General features: G+C 50.2%; 1 non-coding gene across 1 annotated transcript; it reads left to right on the forward strand.

Moving 5' to 3' along the window:
* The first annotated feature begins 19 nt into the window (after positions 1-19).
* On the forward strand, positions 20-93 carry TRNAI-AAU (transfer RNA isoleucine (anticodon AAU)). Its single transcript has one exon. It is a non-coding gene; the product is annotated as a tRNA-Ile (tRNA).
* The last annotated feature ends 22,058 nt before the right edge of the window (positions 94-22,151 follow it).

The raw sequence follows: 22,151 nt of genomic DNA on the forward strand, positions 1-22,151 counted from the left end.
CAAACAAATACATGCAGTTGGCCGGTTAGCTCAGTTGGTTAGAGCGTGGTGCTAATAACGCCAAGGTCGCGGGTTCAATCCCCGTACTGGCCAGGATTTTTTCATTTCAAATTGAAGCTTCGTGAATGAAGCGACACCCATGGGACGAATGTGAAAGTTATCATTAACAGCGGTTAATTAAACAGAATCAAGTATGATTGCTTTTATCGAAAAGACAAGAACTGCAACAACAAAAATAAGGGCAAAGTAACTGCACCCCACGAGCTAATCAGGCATCCTCAACTTGTAGGCATGCGAGTTCAAAATGTTGCTGTCAACCCACAAATCCCATTCCCTGATGGGAACAGCAACAGAGCAAGCAACTTGTACGTAGCCGTAGAATATACTTGATTACAAAAACAATCCCAATTGTAAAATGCTTGTGGTTCCTTCCTTAGCTTAAAGGAAATATTCCCAGTCATGGAATAGGCACAGGGCATATTTGATTGGCACATTATAAGCTTTATAAAGTAACATATGCCATTGTTCATTGCTTAGTGAGGGGCAATGTGGTGTAAGGAAAAGGCCAGCATATATGTTTGTGTTTTATCTCTGAAGTTTATAAAACCACACTTTTTAAATTAGCATATTTGTTTGTCAGGTTTAATTTTGATAGCACTAAAATGTACACTTGCAACTACTATAGGGCCCAGGAATAGTCATGTATCTAAGACTTTTATGTAGCTCTTTGGTATGTATCCACATTTCTATTGCATTAACCTAGCTGGGTACATCAGAGCACTGTGGAGGTGGGAGAGTATTCGTGATAGAAAGGGTGGTGCTGAACCAGGCTGGTAAGTCTCATGGATCATTATAAGATGCTTATGGCAGGGGTTCCTTGAAGGTTATAAGCTCAGAAATCCTGTCCTGAAGAAGCGGACGATGTGCTATAAAACCATAAAATGGTAAAAACATATAGAAATTAACAAATTGCAAAATACAACATGCAAGAACAATGCACGTAATACAAATCCAAAAACAGTAACAAAACCACACACAATCAAAATGTAACCAAAGACGTTATTGGGTAGGCAAGTCTGAACAAATGGCTTTTAAATACTTATTGTAATTCAAGAAGGGAGGGAGAAAAAGTAATTGGTGGACTCAAAACATTCCATGCTCGAGCAACAGTAATTGAGAACGTCTAAGCTGAGTAACAAGCATTCCAGAATAAAATGGTGTTTCCAGAAGATGGGGTTCAATACTCCTAGAGATAGGAAACCTATTTGCTTGATGGGTGGCTGTCCCATCACCCCTGCCTTGTAGGTAAAGCAGCACATCTTGAACAGCGCATGACATTGAAGGGGAAGCCAAGGCAGTGGCATTGAAACCAGGAGTAATTTGTTCAGACTGTGTGCAAGCCAGCGATCAGGTGGGCAGCTTAGTGTAATACAGCTTTCAGAGGCGCCAAGGTGGAAGCTGGAAGGCCCATACAAAACTTTATTCCTGCCATCCAGGACAGAGATCACCAAAGCATGAACAGGCGTGCAGAAGCCCACAGAAGAGAAAGAAGATTTAAATTCAAGAAGGGGAGATACATGAAAATATAGGATTTTGTAAGATGCAAAATATATGCTTTAAAGTTCAAACGAGCATCAACAGTGAAAACCAAAGATTCAACAAAGGACACCAAGGTAGGAGTGATACCTAAAGAAAAGAGTGGAAAATGTGTCAGTGAAGAATAGGAGGAAGAGACCAAAAGAAGTTTAGTTTTGATGGGTTTAGTTTCAAAGAAAGTAGGGACACCCGACCCTCAATAGCAATGAGACACTCCCTAAGAAGAAGGATATCCCTAGAGCTGACACCTTTAGGTGTAATTGATTGTCATCAGTGTACAGATGGACATGACATCCATTCCAGTCAGCAAATCTCCCATTAGTTCCATGTAGATGTGGAGTAACAAGGTTGAGGACGTACAACCCTGAGGTACCCCACAATGCATGTGTACTGTCTCCAATCTGGATGAGTCTCATTGGCCAAAAAGTAAGGAAATTCAGGCCAGAACCGGACTTCTCAATACTATATGTGTGGATAAGATATCCAGAAGCTCACTGTTCACTGTTTCAAAAGCCGCGGAGAGTCAAGAATCATCACGAGACAGATGAATCCGGAATCAAGCATGCAAAGGGCATCATTCAACATCTGAAGGGGGGTCTCAATACTATACACAAGACAGGAGTCTGATTGATAGGCACGGAAAAGAGAGTGGATAGATAAGTTCTGGGCAAGTTGAAATGCTGTACACATCTTAAGGAATTTCCCTAAAAATGGGAGATTGGTAATGGGATGATAGTCCCCAAAGTCTCTGGGGGTCAAGGCTGTGTGATGTAGGCACCTGAACCTGGATTTCAGAAGGCCAAATGCCTGCTCGATACATGATCTTGTTCTCCTTTGCGCCTCATTATATCCTTTCTCCTGTGGTGTAACAGGGTTTCTCACAGGGGTCATTAGCCATGGCAACTGCAGGTATCCAGCGTCACCTGCAAAACATGAATGGACTGTGTGAGACATGGCGGTGTGTGGGCCGGGGGACAAGTTAATGGTCCTGATGTGTACACCCCTATGTGCATGACTCGGTGGATGGTCACGGTGCACCTTGTGTTCATTGAGGTTGATGAGACATGGACTACATGGCTCATTTGCTGTCACTCACATTGTGGGAGTCGGCAGTCATGTGGTGGCTGTCACTGCTGCGACATTGGCAATGCACTGGTCACTATGGTGTGGCAGTACGCCATGTAGGGTTGTTGCATCATGGGACTTGTAATTCATACACTTTACTACTGCTTACATACCCCGGGTGTGCGCCAGTGCTTTTGGCAGTCAGGTCTGAGTACTACTTACCCACAAGCCAGGTGTCCTGTCCTCATTGCCTCTCCATGTACGCAGGTAGGTTGCTGTTGCGCAGAATCAGTGATTCATGTGTGGCCCCAGAATATCGGGCACCGCAGTGACTGATGTTGAGGTCGGCATCGCATGTGATCTGCATATTCATCGAATGATATTGTTTCAGGTTGCGGTATGACTGTTCTGTTGCCTGGGGAGGCCAACGCTACATGGGTGCAATCCAATGCCACAATGATGTTGGGGAAACCGTCAATGTTGTAGAACCTTGCCTTGGCTGCAACACCTGCGCCCGGTTGATGTACATGGAGATGTGCTTTCATCCCTAGCAGCATATATTTTGAAGTCAGCACACAGTTTCCTGGTTAAGTAGAGAAAAAATGTGTATGACGTAATGGCTGCTGCAGACGTATCATTACAGACATTATTAGAAAACCCAGACAGAGCCAAAGAAAAGTTATGTATGCATGATTGGATGCGAACTAGAGAGCTATGTGGTGCATATACAGATTTTAGAGATAACCCATTTTCTATTAAAAAGTTTGGTGAGTGCGAATCCTACTTAGTTTGCTCCCCATCTGTGTTGCTTCGCTCAGTCATTCGATGATTCAGGCTAAACCTATGGCCAACACAGTCGTTAATGGCTAAGCAAAAGCAAATTGCAACATCCTTAAACTTCTACAGATTTTATGAAAACACTAAGGTGGAAGAAACCTTACGACATGTGTTTATGCAGTGTCCAGGGGGGATGCGAGAGAGAAAACTATTTTTGTATAAATACCACCAACAATATGAAACTTTTGATCAAGAAGAGAAATGGAACATATTTTTTTCAACAAATCGAACTTCTGTATATATAGCCATAAAAAGATTTCTGGAAGCTCTGTTCACGGTATAACGCAATACAGGATGCAGGGAATTTTACCTTTTTCCTTTTTTAACCTTTGTATATTAAAATACTTTTATTAGTCATTGATGATAATTTATTCGTACTTTTAAAATCAATGTAAATGTCTTTCTTTGTCTCTTTGGTTGTAAAGATAATTTTTATACAAGAATGTATTAATTTATGTAATGACAACTGTCCTTTCATATGTTGTAAAGTTGATAATCAGCTAAAACAACTATTAATAAAAAAAACAAAAAAAAAACAGACAGGCGACTACCGGACTAGGCCTGATGACATTTCTGGTACAGCCGGAGAAAAACAAAAAGTGAGTGAGAGGGGTGCAGAATGGAGGGGGGGGGGGAGAAAAAAAGCGACTATCGTACTAGGCCTGACGACATTTCAGATAGTGCTGGAGAGGGCTGCGGGGACAAGTAAGGAGAGGGAGGAGGAGACAGACAAGGTTGATATCATACTAGGTCCAGGGACAATTCTGATAGAGTAAGCGCATAGAAGAAAGTAAGGGGAGGAGGGTGGAGATAGGAAAAGGAGGAAGGGAGAGAAAGAGAGAACAGAGAGTAAGCAGTCAAAAAGAGTGGAGAAGCAAGAGGGGAGAGTGAATACAATTTCACAAGTCAGTAGTAACACACAATGTTGGATACAAGATGAAGATGGGAACAGCATGATTCAAGGCCACCATGAGTACAAGATGCAAAGGAAGTCCAGCATGAGAGTTGAGAAAGGGTGATGCACTGTGAATCAATGAAGTTCATGAAAGTCAAATCCAGCATTGGCCACAAGACAGTGATGTTGACACCAGAATGTATCAGGACAGACTCCTACTAGGAGGGGGGGAGGGGCAGCAGGGTAGAAGTTACAAGCAAAACAGGCAACACCTGTGTGTGGGAAGGGTGGCCCAAGGGAACATCATGGGGGGACCAGAAGGGGTGGGGATGGCCTGTGGGGACAGAGGGAATAAACACATATTGGTGCATGCTTACCTACTGTCTGAGCAGGGTTTCATTCCCTGGGTCTTCCGGATCGGACCAGGTCCAAGCAGGAATTGCCCTTTTCCTCATCTGCCTTTCGCTTCCGACGCCGTTGATCTAAGAGTTAAGAGCATGAAGGAAGATGCAGGGCTAAGAAGTTGGGCGGGGCTCAGGTCAGGTGACCTAGATCCTCTTGCACCTGCTCCCTATCTGCAAAGGAAAAGAGGATGGAGGGCTCCTTAAGTAGGGAAAAAGAGTGGCAACCAGGAACGCACCAGGTGGCCGGGGCTTGTTAAGTGGGGAGAACCTAGCATACGTGAGCTCTATGTCTGCTACACATATATAAAATAAAATACTGACATACATAACTACGAACAATAAGCTTGTACAATATGTCATCAATCATACACTGGAATGCGTTACAACATATTCAATATGTAGGCATTGGTGGTTCAGTGATATAATTCTCCCCTGCATTTTAAAAATTATAAACCAAATGTGAATTGTAAACACGTGTTCGTGCTCATGAGTTATTTATTATTTAACTGTTTGTTGTTGTACAAAGTGCATGTATACCCCCTTCCAGTCAAACAACACGTTCTATCCCCTCTACCACCTGCAATCAAGGCATAGGGGGTATATTAATGAGGCTCCCTCCTCATTTTGTAGGGAGCAGCACTTGATAAACGTAGTTAGAATTTGCTGTTTTTTCTTTTGACAATCAAAATAATTCTTATTTGTAGTGTCTGAAATAAAAGCATATTGCTCATTTGGACAATATTTATCTTTTATTTATTTATTTGTGCATTTGTAAAGTGCACTAAGCCGGTAAGCATCTAGTCGCCTAGTATTGCCCAAATAAACACACAATAAACATTAAACCAATCATGAAACATCTGCAAAATCAGCAGTTCATTTCGGTTAGCAAAACAAAATCACCATATTTTTTCACAGCCTTGCATACATACATGTTTCTAATTTAACTTCCCGTGATACCTTTGCGTACGAAAGACTCATTCTGTGATATCACTGATGCCACTATTTATGCAAATTAGGGGGACCCACACATCTTTTGCCACTAAGGTCCCAGCACATCCTAGGGCCGGTGCTGGTGATAGCAGGAAGGTCTAGGGGAGGAGAGCTGAAGTGAAAGTAGTCAGTGATAAAGGACGTTTTGTTGCATAGAGACTGAGCATTCTAGAGTCCAATGTTCAGTTGATGGGGTAAGGAAGAGTAGAGAAGTTGAGTCTCCAAGGAAGAGAGACGAGGTGGATAGGTGTATGAAGGTACCGCACTTAAACACCTGGCAGTATGGGAATTTGCGTGATTCATTGGGGTGCAGGAGATCTCACATAAATACCTTGGGTATGTGGGAACAGGACAATAAGGGGGTAATTCATAGAATTTAGGGCACTAGTGGCGCACGCGGCTGACGCACAGTGTGCGCGTGCAAATCTCTGCGCCAGCCGCGTGCGCTAAAATCCATTTCCGCGCACAGCGTATTCATGGATTTTAGCTACCAAAACCAGCCGTGGCGCACCGTGGCGCAGTGACCCTGCAGCAGCTCCAGTTGCGCCCCCAAGAACGGTCCTGGCGCAGGGAAAAGCCATCAAAATCCCCAATCCAGCACAAAGGGCTGCGCTAACCCTGTACCAGCATGGCAAGCGGGGAACATGTATTACTGGGGTTCGCGGGAAGTTTCACACGTGATTGGCCCTGTGCGAGTGGGGTACGTGAATTACTGGGGTTCGTGGGAAGTTGCACACGCGATTGGCCCTGTGTGAGTGGGGTACGTGTATTACTGGGGTTCACGAGAAGTTTCACACGTGAAAGGGCCTGTGCGAGTGGGGTACGTGTATTACTGGGGTTCGCGGGAAGTTTCACACGCAAAAGGGCCTGTGCGAGTGGGGTACGTGTATTACTGGGGTTCGCGGGAAGTTTCACACGTGATTGGCCCTGTGCGAGTGGGTACGTGTATTACTTGGGTTCGCGGGAAGTTTCACACGCGATTGGCCCTGTGTGAGTGGGGTACGTGTATTAGTGGGGTTTGCGGGAAGTTTCACACGCGAAAGGGCCTGTGCGAGTGGAGTACGTGTATTACTGGGTTTTGCGGGAAGTTTTACACGCGAAAGGGCCTGTGCGAGTGTGGTATGTGTATTACTGGGGTTCGCGGGACGTTTCACACGCGAAAGGGCCTGTGCGAGTGGGGTACGTGTATTACTGGGGTTCGCGGGAAGTTTCACACGCGAAAGGGCCTGTGCAAGTGGGGTACTTGTATTACTGGGGTTCGCAGGAAGTTTCACACGCAAAAGGTCCTGTGCGAGTGGGATACGTGTATTACTGAGGTTCGCGAGAAGTTTCACACGCGAAAGGGCCTGTGCGAGTGGGGTACGTGTATTACTGGGGTTCGCGGGAATTTTCACACACGAAAGGGCCTGTGCAAGTGGGTTACATGTATTACTGAGGTTCGCGGGAAGTATCACAAGCGAAAGGGCCTGTGCGAGTGGGGTACGTGTATTACTGGGGGTTTCGGGGGAAGTTTCACACGTGATTGGCCCTGTGCGAGTGGGGTACATGTATTACTGGGGTTCGTGGGAAGTTTCACACACGAAAGGGCCTGTGCGAGTGGGGTATGTGTATTACTGAGGTTCGCGTGAAGTCTCACACGCGATATGAGCAGCGTACGTGTATTTCGGGGGTGCGCGGGGGGAGTCCTACACGTGAATTGGCAGTGTGGGTCCTCCCAGGTGTTCCCTCTACACCCTCCACGGCCCCTGCAGGTAGCCCACACCACAGGGGACTACCCTGCACCTCTGGTCATGTCCCGCAGGTAGCCCATCCACCATGGGCATGCCCCCCAGCCAAGCCACATGTCAGCTTGCACTTCTGATCACCAACTCATGTCCCCCTGTACCCCCACTCCCCAGCAGTGCAGGGCCCCTGCCAGCAGGCCCCCACTCATGTCCCACTCATGTCCCCCTGCACCCCCACCCCCCAGCAGTGCAGGGCACCTGCCAGCAGGCCCCCACTCATGTCCCACTCATGTCCTCCTGCACCCCCACCCCCAGCAATGCAGGGAACCTGCCAGCAGGCCCCCACTCATGTCCCACTCATGTCCCCCTGCACCCCCACCCCCCAGCAGTGAAGGGCTCCTAGCCAGCAGGCCCCCACTTATGTCTCACTCATGTCCCCCTGCACGCCCACCCCCCAGCAGTGCAGGGCACCTGCCAGCAGGCCCCCACTCATGTCCCCCTGCACCCCCACCCCCCAGCAGTGCAGGGCACCTGCCAGCAGGCCCCCACTCATGTCCCACTCATGTCCCCCTGCCCCCACCTGCCACCACATCATGCCGATCCTCAATCATGGCCCTTATGGCCAGCCTCCCCAGCCCAAAGACCCAAACAAGTATTGCATCCATCCACATAGAAAAGACAATTACATGATACAACCCCAAAGGCAAGTATGTAAATGAACACATGTCCGTCACACACACACAATGGGTGCAAGTAAATGTGAAAACCCATATCATGACATGCATGAAACCAATGAGATAATACCACACATTGAAGTATGAAGAAAAAAATGTATTAAACACAACATGAATGTAATTTTAAAAAAACACAACAATGGAATAATTAAAGAAATGCTGCATGTCCGTAAAAGAATAAAAAACAAGCAATCATAATCCAAAGGAATCCAAAAGAAATGGTGTCCAAAGTCACAGTCCAACAAAGCAAATCCAGGGGAAAAAGAAAGTGAAATCCATTGCTCCATGGTGAAAATAAAAAAAATTGGAAAAATCCAATGGTGAACTATGTACAAATGAACAATCCAGGGTCCATGAGCCCAACTGATGAAATGAAACCTACCAAAAATACTACCTAATAAAAAACTATATACAAAAACGTGGTGCATTGTCCAAGCGCAACCAAAATAAAAAAGAAAAGGAAAGGAAACCTAACTCTAAAAACTATTTACAATGGCAGCGGGCTAGTCCGACGGCTCACTTCCTGATTTCCTGGGCCAGGGCATCATCGAACTCCTGGTCGATGTCCCGGAGGCGGTCCTCTTCCATGGCCCCGAGGGTTCGCAGGGACGATGACATCTGGACCTCCAGGTCTCTGCGAATTGCCTCGAGGCACTCGGCCCGCCTCAGAGCCCTACGCATGGAGTTCTCCGCCCTGACCATTGTGACCCGTGCCTCTTCTGCCCGCTGCCGCTCCGCATCTATAGCGTGGCCTAACCGCTGCCACACGGAAGACACTTACAGTCCTGGGTCCTCCTGCCCTCTGGCTGATGCCTGCCCCTCCGATGTTGAAGGCCCAGAGCCATCATGGCTCCCACCTTGTTGCTGCTGCTGCTGTGCCTCTGCCTGTGCCCTGGCTCTTGCTGCCTGCACATCCTCCTCCGGCTGGGGTGCAGTTGTTGATGTGGCCACCCCTGCTGGACGTCCGACTCCCGACTGTGGCAGGGATGTGTCCTCCACCAGCCTGGCCGCAGGGTCAGAGACAGCTCCACAGGGTACCCAGGTGATACATGGGTGGGAAGATGGCATGGAGGACGACTGGCGCATAGGGGGTTAAGGCGAGGAAGGGGTCGGAACAAGGTCCAGCAAACGGAGGAATCCGGCCCTGGTGAGCTGTCCCAGTAGGTCTACGCGGTCAACAAGGCATTCGAGATGACGTGCAGTGTCCTCACGTAAACACTGCAGGTCACCTCGCATGCCCCGTTGACGCAACACCATCCCACTCAGGACAGGCTCAACCCGGTCCTGGCTAGCCACGTCCGCAGGGAGAGGAAGGCCAGTTGTTGTAAGCGGATCCCCTCCCTGAAAACGGGTCTGGACGTAGGCATCCCTGCAGGTGCAGGATGATGCAGTCACAGGATCGGGGACAGGATTACACACAGGCACCTCCGCGGTGGCCTGTGCTGCCTCCTGTCCCTGCCCCTGCACTGCACCACTAGCACCAGTGGAATCCCCACCTCCAGCCCCGTGTCTGTCCCTTGCACGGCCTCCTCCTCCACCAAACCCCCCACCAACCTTGATGACTCCGTGTCATCTTCCTCCATCGGAACCTGTGGGGTCTCAGCTGCCCCTTCTGCTGCTGAGGAGTCCAACTCCGACCTCCGCCTCTTGGACCTACCCTCGGCAGCTGTGGCCTGGGACGCGGCACTGGACTCCTCACTTCCTGACGAGATGACAACCTGGGAGGGGACCCGGGCCTTGCGTCTCCGGCTGGCGGTCCGATCCCTGCCGCTGTGCTCCACAGCACCCTCTCCGCCCTCTTCATCAGTTGACGCTGCAGACAGGGAGAGAGAGGACACAGGCATCAGGGCACTGTACAATGGACTGAAACACACATGACAGTTGCACATGAGTGGCAGTGTCAAACTTCAGACATGGCATCAGAATCCCCAACACACATGTCATTTCAACTCACACACATGAGCAATTCCACTGTCAGGGCTGGGCAGGTTGGCAGCACTTTTGGTAGAAAACAAGTGTACCACAGTCATCAAAACCATGTGAACCCTTTGGCTAAACCTTATATGCAGTATGTAAGCAGGACTTTCCATCCATGTTGCAGGAAAAATATGCAGGGACTCAGAATCCTTAAGAGACTACATTTTCCAGCAGGCCATGTGCTTCACAAGCCTGCCGGGAGAAGAAGAACCACACGCGAGCCACGCCCAATGAACTGCGCATGCGCAAACCACGCCCACGCTTCTCCGCTTGCTATTCCGGCTTCCGAGGAGATCGGACGTGTTTCCCAGCACTGCGCCCAGGGCCAGCCTACGCGGGTCACTCCGCCCGCCCTACCTCATCACAGGCCCCGCACCAGCTTGCAGATAAGTGCTTCTTGACTAATATTGTGTGCGGAGAGAGAGACTAACGAAGCGATTGAGGTCGCGGATCTGGCAGACATATTTTGGCGGCGCAGTCCGCAACACATGACTGAACATTAACCCGCATGCTGAGTGCATATATAGGGGTAGCTACATTCCGGGTGAGGCAACCTGGATCGTACAATTCTGATCCTCCAGCGGGGCAGGGCAGGAGGCGCCGGTGCGGAGCCAAGGGTGAAGACAACCCGACTCAAGCAGACTAGCGGGTCATGATGGCCCATTGTTCTGGGGGTACAAACATAGTTTAAGGACGTATAGTTAGACCCACCACACGCTTACTGTTCTTTTGGTATTTTCCAGCGAACTTCACTACGGAACACTTGGGAAAATCCCGTGTCGTGTAAAAAGGAGAACTAGACTATGATCCGCAGCTAAGTACTTTTCTGGTCTTTGCTAATGTGCTCTGTAATGTCACAAGGTGCTATGTAATGACAAAGGATGTCGTGTAATAGTGCACGTTAGCACGAGTCTTTAAAACTGCATGAAGCAAATGCAGTGCGGGAAGAAATAAGGCTCATGCTAACGCAGTTTTTGGTGCACCATATCGTGGTTGAGAGCTCCAAGCAAAAGCTCTTGTAGTGGTTTCAGGCTCCACAACAAAGGCCCCCAACTACTGGTCAACAGAGTGAATGAGCATAGCATGAATGGGCGGAGAACTCACCATAGGAACAACCAGTGGATGGGGCGGCAGGAGCTGAGGAGCATCTTTCCCTAATCTCCCCTTCCCATCCATAACCTCACCCTAATCCTCTCCCCGGTGATCCTACAACCCCTTACCTATCCACTCTACGGATCCTAACCCTCTTTACCCGGCGGGTTGCGGTAACCTGTGTTTCCCATCGGGTCCAGGTGCCAAGACCTCACGGGGAGGCAGGTGTTCGTGCTGCCTCTGAGCCAGACAAGATTGGAGACACCCTGACATCCACAGCCATATCACAACAGCCAGCACCATCCATACACATACAACAGCATGAGCATCCAAAGGTGAGCCAGACATCACATGAAACACAGCGAGTGCAGTAGACATGCACACACGCCACCACACTTACATGCATGTCTACATCTTGTCCAACTGTTGCAGTGATGAGATCGCCATACATGTCAGATTTGCCATTCACCCTTCTACATATCAGTGTCACATGCATCCATGTTGCATCACAGTTGCACCCTTGTCAAGTACACACACATGCACATGTACACAGTGCAGAAACATGCATTAGGAACCACCATCCATGCCACAACCATGCCAATTTACATACACAGAAATTCAAACATGTGTACTCCCACACCTGCATTTGTCCAGCATGCTTACCAACACATACACCACCAATGTGTCTCACACATGAGAGGACACACATGTGGCAGCCTCACGCCCATGTTCATACACATCCCTACATGGCCCTAAAAAAACACATGTGCAACCTGCACACTACTGGCACACCACGACACGCACAGCGTCCAATCACTCTGCATGTACACTTACCGCTCGACTCCAGACGGGTCTGCCTCTCAAGGATCTGGACGTAGAGCGCTGGGCATATGCGTTCCAGGACACTCATTTGGTGGTCCGACAGCTGGCCCCGGAGCCCCTCGGCAACCGCTGCCTTTGCGAGGAGCCAGGCTTTGTTGAGGGTCCTGGACCTGAAGTCCTCCACCGCTACTTGACATGATGTAAGTCTCGGACTGCTACCCCCTCCGCGTTGATGGCAGTCACGATGTCCATCCAGATCCTGGTCCATCCTTCATTGTTGGCGTGCAAACTTCCAAAGAGGGCATCATACTGCCCCAGAACTTGCTCCACCAGGACACCAACTTCCCTGGCACTGAAGCTGGTGGCCCTCTGCCTCTCTGGCTAGGGGTTGCCAGTGCTGCCCGATGGTGTTCTGCTGGACATGGAAACCCCAGAGGCAGGAGTGGGTGGGCATCTGGGTCCTGGGGCTGGGCTGTGGCGCGATGGAATCCCATTCGGGAGTCTTCAGTTCCAGCAGGGCTGGTCACAGCAACTGCACCCCTGGCTGACGTGCAGGCAGCAAATGGCAGGGCACGTGGGCAGCAGGCAGTCAGCAAGCAGCAGATTTCAGGTGGGAGCGTGCTTGGGCCTCTGGGGGGCAGTAATTTGGCCTTCTGGGCAGGAGCGTGGCCTTCCGTGTGTTTTCGCGTGGCCAGCTTGATATGGAGTGATTTGGCATGTAAAGAAATTGCACAATAGCGTGTAATTGGAGGAAAAGCCTTTAGCGCGTAAGAGCGTCAGCACACATACACGTTTTCATTGGACCAAAGGCCCTTAGCGCGTAAGCGCATACGCGCACGGGCTTTTCTCTCGTGACGTGGGCATAGTGGGTTAGCGCACGTGAAAAAACTGCACGTCCGTGTCTGAATGCCTGTAATCCAAGGAAAGGGCCCACGCGCGTAAATGACGTGACGCGCGCAGGCGTTTCCCTCAGCACGGGTTAAAGGTGAGCGGGACCAGCAGTTCGCTGTATGTGCCTTTCGTGGAGACCGACGTGTGTAGCTGCTTTGTGTTGTTTTGCGCGCCATCACATCTTCACAGCAATCGAGGACGTATCTCTTCCTTTGGGGGGGGTATTGACTATGCATGTTTTTCTGCATCGCGCTAGTCAGACGGTGAGTCGCGCACGCTATTTTTCCCACTGCGGGTGTCCCTGTGTATCGCACCCGTTTTCGAGGTCATAGTAGCCTGCGTGTCCGACGCGTACGTGTTTTTCGTGTTACTGGGTGCCACCCCGTACTGCGGGAGGTTGATTCCACGCACGTAGGCTGCAGGGTTGCGTGCACGGTTTTACTGCAGTTTTGGGGTGCCTGAGCGTAGCGTGACCCGTCACTACATCACCGGGGTCACATACAGCCTTGCAGGTGCAGGGGGGCTGTTAACATCTTCCATCCCACCCCCTCCACCCCAATTGCCCAGGTCAATTGTGGTGTACACCTCCCTTTGGCACTATTCCATCTGTGCCGGCACTACTCCATCTGTGCCATGGTTGGGAGGCCACCAAAGGTGAGGGGCGCCTCAGCTGGGCGTACTCCTCATGGCGGGTGTGGTCAGGGACGTGGCCGGGGTGACCAGGGAGTTGGGGGACTCCAGGGTGTCCAGAGTGGCCGCAGAGGGGGAAGAGACAGGGGTGCGCCACTTGAACACGATGTTGTACCATGTGTCGGTGCAGTCATGCAGTCACCTGTGGTTCTGGGAGATGCAGCTTCTGCATCTGGCACTGGAACCCCTGTGACCCGGCAGTCCGTTTAAACGACTGCCACGGGCCCAAGGGTAGTGGTAGCTGCAGGTGCAGCTGTGGACACCACCACCCATGCTCAGGGTCTGCCAGCGCAGGCTGCCTTGGCAATTGAAGAGCCCTTGGAAGATTTCCAACAGGCCCGTAGGGAAACCGTAGGGGCACGCAGGGCTGCCCTGACCAAGACACGTGTCCTTGGGGCAGTAATGTCATCTGCTGCCCCGAATAGCTGGGTGTTGGCAAGTGCAGGGGCAGATGCACCCAACAACACCCCGGTTGTGAGTCTGCCAACCAGGACAGTCGCGGTCAATGACCCTGCCACAGCGGATGTTGCTGCGCAGCGTCCATTAGAGGGCACCCAGCTGCCACTGACGCAAGTCAGGCCTTTGGTCGTCCCTCCACCTGCCACTCCCTTGGCTCAATCCACCGGTCCCACTGGCCATGCTGATCAGGGCGGCATCAGCCAGCCAGGGTCTGCGCCACAATCCAAGAGGAGGAAGGTTGCACCAGCACCACAGGCTGGGACCCCACACACAGCCACGACCTCATGGACTACGTGCAGGACCACAACCATGACATGCTAGTGGGTGCCAATTGTCAGACTACGGCTGCCCACCGTGGTACCCACTGGAAGCAAGTTGCGGAACATGTGAGTGCATTCGGCCATGAGGTGCGCACGGCACAAGAGTGCAAAAAGCGTTGGAATGACCTCAAACGCAGCGCTAAGACTAAGCGTGCCTCAAATTACAACTTGACTCTGGTGACTTGCGGTGGGCCTGCACCGGAGGAGGAAGACCTCACTCCGCATGAGTCCCTCATTGCGGAGTTCATACCATCAGAATTGGTCAAAGGAGTGGGAGCGATGCCGGACTTTGATGCACAGTCCAGTGAGTGTTGATGCCTGTTTGGGGAGGACGTGTGTGTTTTACTGGTGTGATGTGATGTGCATCACTGCCACTACAAGTCACATGTACATGGTTATGATGTGCGAGTAATGCAATGCTTCCCTGATGCATGTCTACTCTTCTGGATGGTGGACATGTGGAGCAGACAGAGACTGTCCACATCACCACTTTTGCATCCTACTCACATGCTGGTTACCAGTTTGACCCTCTGTTCCATGTTCCAGCTCACTGGCACTTCTGCATGTAGCGTGGGGTGAGCTCCCTCTCAGCCCAGGAACTATGCATAGCATGACTGACGTGCATGTGTACGCTGCCTACAAGGGGGTACCCAATGTAGGCAAGTTCCCTTGCCCCTCAACCCCCTGCTCTGCACCCCAATTCCACCTTAGCACTGGTCTGCTACAATATTGCCGCTGGGTACTTCCCTGTTCATGCCTCCTGTGTACATGCTAACATCTAGCGGCCAATCTGCCAGACATATCCATTGTGGTACATCCTTGGTACTTGATGCAGGGTGTCTCACTTTGACTGTGCAGAGGTCAGAAGCCCCGCAGGGACATGAGTGCCCATTCATGCTCCATGTGCATTCTACGCATGCCCATATGTGTCCATGACTGGATGATGACTGTAATGCAAGTCCAGGATGACCTAAATTACATGGCATTTCATCTGCCTTCCCATGTCAACTGTGGCTCAGCACTGCGTTGCACACATGTTTAGGGTCTGACAATCTGTGAGGGTCACAGGCCTCAGCCTGTTTAAAGGCCAATGACTCTGTCCAACTGGTGTAGTGTCTTCTCCACACGTGGGTGGACTCCAGAGGTTTCATCATGTGTCCTGCTTACTGTCCCATCATCATTTGCAGTGTTGTCACTTGACTCACATGAAGCTGTTGATGCTAGTCAACACTGTCTGTCAATACACAGGTCTATGCTCAGCCTTTTGATGCCATGCTAGGCATAGGGTGCTTTGCTTGTAGATATACTACCCATTGAATGCACATTGCACGTGATGCCTGAAGTTGACCTTGCACTGCCTTCACATTTTCTGACGCACACCATGGAGTCCTTGTACATGTAGGTAGTGAGTAACATACATATTCATTGCACTGCATAGACCCACTTCAGTGCAAACTGCCACCTTTCAACAGGTCTAATCACAGAAGCAAATTCAAGTTGACCCAGCATGCATGCATGCCAGGTTCTATTTTATGTGTCACATGTCTGCCTGATGTGTTTGTTGTCGGTGTGTGTGTGTGTGTGTTGTGTGCTTCTAACATGTGTAGTGACCTTTTTTCTCTCTATTTTTCAGATGATGACGCAATGGAGCCGGAGGATGGCGTTGTCATGCCAGGCACAGGGTTGTTCTCATTACAACAACCCGGCACAAGTGGGGGTCGTGGGGTGGTAGGCCATGAAAACCCCCAAGTGCTACAGTCCATCTTGTCTCTGTCTGCCTATGAGTCCAGCCCTGAAGAACACTCTGACGACCATGTCCAGTTGGATGAGCATCAGGTCCATATGTCAGGGGTGAGTGATTCTGATGTGGACACTCCTCTGTCCGCGACACCTGCACTGAGGGGTCAGACAGTCTTGGTACCTCCGCCCGTGGTGGATCGGGACGCAGGGTCACCCTCCACACCAGTCACTGATGTGCCTGGGACATCACGTCGACGGCGGCATGTAGTCGTGCAGCCGTGGGCGGTGCCAACACAATGAGGCCACAAGATCCTTGGGTCCCACAGGGGTCAAGCCCAGCAATGTGGTCACCACGCGCAACCACAGTATACTGAGTGGGAGCAAGACATGACTGTCCATTCCGAATGGCAGGGGGCAGCAATGGAGAACATCGCTGAGAGCATGGAGCGTGTGGCCAAATCTGTGCTCCCCCCTGCGAGGCAGGTGCTTCTCCAGCAGCAGGCGGCACGGTCCACGGCCCGCTCGCTCAGGCTGGGCATGGCGGCCTCAGACAGGGCACGCCAGGCTGAAATGTCGTCCTGAGTCAAGCAATTGCTGCTCACGCAGAGGCACACATGAAGGCCCTGAGGGAGGAGTATGCTTCCCTCATATCCACTCTGGGTGTCCTTCTGATGTCCCAGAGGGAGCGGGCAGAGGAGAGGTTTGCACAGCTTGAGCGTACCATCACAGCTGAGCTACATGCTTGCCGGGAGGTGCAGCAGTTGTCAAGCCAGACCTTGCAGGAGGAACTCCGTGTTACACGTGCTACCTTGCAAGAGGAAGCACATGTATCATGGGAGGTTCTGCATGCAGACCTACATGTCATCACCACACAGAACCAGGCTCACCCGTCCGGCAGACCTGCTGTTGACGAGGGGCAAGCTGCGGCTAGGCGTGGTCATGCTCCTGTGCCACGTCCTCCTTTCCAGGAAGAGCCAGACTCGGACAACAATCTATCTCCCACATAGGTCGGGCTGTGCAGGCGTTGAGCCCATGGAGGTTTCTTTTTTCCTCAGCATCATTGCATGTGGGTGTTGAGCAGCACCCTGTACCTCCCCCCTCCTGGGTGCCCCCCCTGGGTCGTATGTGGCCATTTTTGATTTTTCTTTTAATTTAGTTAGTTAAGTTTCTGTTTGATAGTTTAAATAGGTGAAGTAGGTTTTTGTTACGCTCACCTGACTCCCACAGAGGCGCTGGCCTGGTTCGCGCTGCTGTGACCTCTTCTAAGGTGATGCGCAGGGTTCGGAAGACGGGCTGGACCGGGCCCCCAAATCTGGCTCTGGCTCGCAGAAGTATCCTTCTGTAGACGAAAATAGGGGATTAACTGTCTGCGGGGTAATGCAATCGGCCTCCCACTTTCCCCTCTCACCCTCCTCGAAACCCTTCTGTGATTTATCGTAGCGTCTCACCTTAGCGTCTGGAAGGACGAGCTCTCCATCCTGCTTCTGATGCAGGGGCATTTTCAGATTGGTGAGAACCAAACTTGCTTGGCTTCCAGGTAAGTTTTTTGATAAGAGGTTCCCCTTGTGTCTATGCATTAATTTACTAATGCTAGTGTCTTTTTCCCCATAGGGGCCGGGGTACGGAATGCCGGGGAACAGGCACTGACCCGAGATGAGAGGTGAAATCCTTGTAGAAATCAGGTAAGTCTTTAATGAGCGTTTTTTGGTAATGTCTTTTCATTTGCTCATTAACGCTGATGTCTCTTTTTCCCCTTAGGGGCCGGGGTCCGGAAATGCCAGGATGCGGCGCGGACCCGAAATAAAGAGGGAATGAATCAACAGGTAAGTCTTAACATGGAGATTTAGCTTTCCTTATTCCCTTCTCTCTCTCACCTTTTGTTCTGGTCTTTTTCTCCCTAGGCGCTGGGGCGTGACTGCGAATCCGGATGATCGCTGCTGAACATGGAGGCGCCCTGTAAAGGTGAGGGGAATGCGGTGCATCAGCGATCGACACGATGAGCTTTTAAAGTAAAGTCTTCCTTTTCAGGATTGTCAGCGAGATGTCTCCGGGATGCGGATTTAGCAGGTAAGGACTTTTCCTTCTTCTGTTCTCTTCTTCTCTTCCTTTGCAGGTGATCCAGGATGCTGGCAGGCGTGGCAGAAGTCAGGATGCAGGAGCAGACACGGTGACTGTCCAGCTGCTAGATGCAAAACAACGCGAAGCACGTGTGGCTGTTCGGGCGGGGTTTAAATAGCCTTGGAAGAAGTTCCAGTTATGTATCCTTCCTCCAAGCAGGTATGTATCCTTCCCCGACCACGCCCGGATGGTAAATTAGTCCCACAGGTAAAGTAGTTCATTTCAGGCCTCAAGGAGGCCGGGATCCTGCAGCATGGTCTGCATCAGGTAAGTGCACCCAAGCACTCCCATAATGAGCCTGGCACCTATGGCGCCAGGACTGATGTCTTTTATGAGCATGGCGCCATAGGTGCCAGGACACTGTCCAAAGGGCCCCTATATGGGGTTGCTGGGTCCTTCCTTGGGGACTGGATGTCCGCTTTCGGGGACGCAGGGCTTGAATCGGTTCCCCGGGAGCGGGCATCATGACAGCTTTTCATAGTTAGTGTAATTACTTAATATAGTTTAAAATTGCTAGTCTATTGTGCTTTCATGTGACGGTGTGGTGCTTTGTGGCTTTTGAAAGCATCCACTGTCTGTTCCAGCTGGGCCCTTCAAGCTTGTCTTGTGTATGTGTTTGCTGCTTGGGGTCCTTGACTCACATATGCCACTCCTGCTTCCCTTATCCATGGGCTCGCAAGGATGGTTCAGTGTAACAGCCTAATACACAAGAGCAATGGACTGTCATATCTGTGGCAGGTCTGCTGCTGTGGAACTTGTGTTAACACCCCTAGTGGGGATGATTGGGGTGTAATTGTCCACTGTTCTTCTTTTGCTAGATGGGGTGTTTAATGATTCATGTGTACATTCATTGCTATGTATTGTGTAGTATGTTTCTTATCTTTAATGAACACGTGCTTGTTGCAAATCATGCCGTACATAGTGTGTTCCACACTGTTGCTGTGAAAGACGGACTGATGGTGTGATTTCTGATGTACGTCTCTGACATGGTCCAGTCATGTAATGCCTGAAGAGACACACACAGATGAATATTAAGCATTAATCATGTGTTTCACGCACTTTCTGCAGGGGATGAGCCTCAAGAACACCTTTGCCAGCAGACATGGGCCATTGGACCTCTGAAATCAGGACACGTTTGGTGCTGCCGACATGCGCATGTGTGCGCAGGCAGAGGCACAGGGATTGCGATCATACATCCGAAAATCAATGACGTGTTTCAAGGGACTCCAGGCAAGGTGAGCAGCACAGGGGGGTCACAACACAGCAAACCTTCCACCTGGCCAGTTGAACATGCATGCTTAGTAGCAGCACTGACGGTGAACTTTGACAAATATTGGTGTAGAAGCGCACAATACAGTTCAGATGTGTTAATGGACTGATGGCTAGTTGATGTGAAAGTTGTCTGGGGCACCTGCAGGGGCAGTGGCACATACCCTCTGGTTCACCATGGTCCATTGAGGCACTTGTATTAGCCATGTAGCATTCTGAGACATGGAATGAAGCAAATCCCAGGGACAGACAGCAAGGGACAGACTCGGGTGCAGTGCATTTCATTTCCAAGTAGAAATTGATTTTATTTTATTTATTCGGATTTATTTAGAGCGCACATCAGCCCGGGGGCATCGTGGCGCTGTTACATGAGGACATACATAGTCTGGTTACCGTAGAAGGAAGGTGGTTACAACAAAGCAGTTTTCATTACAATGCACGTTACGTATCAGACATATTTCGAAACAGACGTGTGCGAGCTGGAGTGGGTGAAGGAAGGATGGAGTTAGTTGAATAGAGTGGTTTTGAGAGATTTGCGAAAGGAGTACAGAGAGGGTTCTGCTCTGAGGGCGTTAGGGAGGGCATTCCAGAGCTTAGGAGCTATGTGTGGGAAGCCAATGCCGCCGGCTTTGGCTCTTTTTACAGTGGGTACTCGCAGTTGGTTGGCATGGTGGCTTCTTCTGGGACGGGTGGAAGAGTTCTTAGTTATAGTTTCAGATAGGTAGGGGGGTGCTGTATGATTGATGCACTTGTGTGTGAGAGTAAGGATTTTAAAGTTGATTCTTTCCTTAACTGGGAGCCAGTGGACAAGTCTTCTGGCCTGTGAAATATGTTCAGTTTTGGGAATGTGTAGTGCAGCGCAGAGGGCATTGTTTTGCACTATTTGGAGTCTGTTTAGGTTCTTTGACGATGTGCCTGCCAGGAGGGCGTTGCAGTAGTCCAATCTGGCTCCTATGGTAGCTCTGGCTATGGAGAGGCAGTTAGGCGTGGTGAGGTAGGGTTTTATGGCGTAGATGAGTTTGGTAGTCAGAGCAGAAGCTGAGGCGATGGCGTTGGTTTGTCTTGTCATTGAGAGTGTGGCGTCAATGTAGACTCCTAGGGTCTTGACGGTGGATGAGACAGGTATGCTAATATTGTCGATGAGCATGTGAGAATAGTTGGGGCTAAGTTTGGTTAGTGTTTCGTTGGGGGCTAGGATGATGATTTCGGTTTTGTCTCCGTTTAGGCAGAGACCATTGATAGCCATCCAGGTTGGGATGGTCGAGTAGATTTTGAGGAGGGCTTCTGAGTCTAGGTCGTAGTCTCCGGAGAGGGGGAGGAGAACTTGCGTGTCATCTGTGTAGTTTGTGTACGCTATGTTGAGGGAGTCCAGTAAGTCAAAGAGGGGTTTGGTGAATAGGTTGTAGAGGGTCGGAGCAGTGCAGGATCCTTGTGGGATACCACAGTTTATAGTGGTGGGGGGGGCGCTGTCCTGGTCTGAGTACACTTTCATGGCCCTACCTTCAAGGAAGGATGTGATCCAAGTGGTAGCCTTGTGAGAGAAGTGTGCAGCATTGAGGAGGTGAGATGTGAGAATGCTGTGGTCGACCAAATCAAATGCTGCAGAGAGGTCGAGCAGAAGGAGGAGAGCAGGTTTGCCTGTGTCCATTATTTTGGTAATTTGATTTTTTAAATCTAGAAGGGCAGTTTCCGTCCCATGGCCTTTGCGGAAGCCTGATTGTCTTTTGCCTAGGATGGAGTTGGTTTCCAGGTAGTGTTGGATTTGATTGTGTGCGTCTTTGTCTAGGATTTTGAGGAGAAAGGGGACGGTGGTGATGGGGCGATAGTTGTTAGGGGAGGAAGGATCGAGAGAGGGTTTTTTAAGGAGCGGGCGGACCCAAGCTTCTTTTAGGCATTGTGGTACAGTTCCAGATGCGAAGGAGGCATTGATGAAGGCTGTAATGATGGGGGTGAGGGATTCTGAGCACTCTTTGATTAGTGAAGGTGGGCAGATATCCCCTTTGCAGGTGGATGGTTTAATATTTTTGAGGAGGTCTTTAACTTCCGTTTCTGAGACTTCTCTAAAGGCAAAGAGGGGTGTTTGTGAGAGAGCCTTATTGGTGGAGAGTGTGGGTGAGCAGGTGGGGGTGTTGAGGGCTTTGCGTTGTGAGGCTATTTTGTCTTGGAGAGTTTTAACTTTATTGAGGAGGGCAGCCTGGATGCCTGTGCACCAGGCTTCATCCTTGATGATTTCATCTGGGACGGAGGCCGGTGTGGAGAGTTCTTTGAATATGGAGAATATTTCTCTTGATTTGGAGCTGGCATTAATAATTCTCTGATTGTAGGATTCGGATTTAGCATGGAATATGGCTTTTTTGTAGGTCAAGGAGATCTCTTTAAAATTTTTAAGTGAGGATTGATTAGGTGTTGCTTGCCATCTGGATAGGGCTTTGCGTTTCTTGGTGCGAAGGTCAGATAGTTCTTCAGTGAACCATGAATTGCAGTGCATTGATTTTTTCCCTTTTTTTTCTTCTAGAGGGGCAATGAGA

Source organism: Ambystoma mexicanum, chromosome 1p (assembly GCF_040938575.1).
Source record: "Ambystoma mexicanum isolate Mex_15411 chromosome 1p, UKY_AmexF1_1, whole genome shotgun sequence".
In the NCBI taxonomy this organism is placed as follows: Eukaryota; Metazoa; Chordata; class Amphibia; order Caudata; family Ambystomatidae; genus Ambystoma; species Ambystoma mexicanum.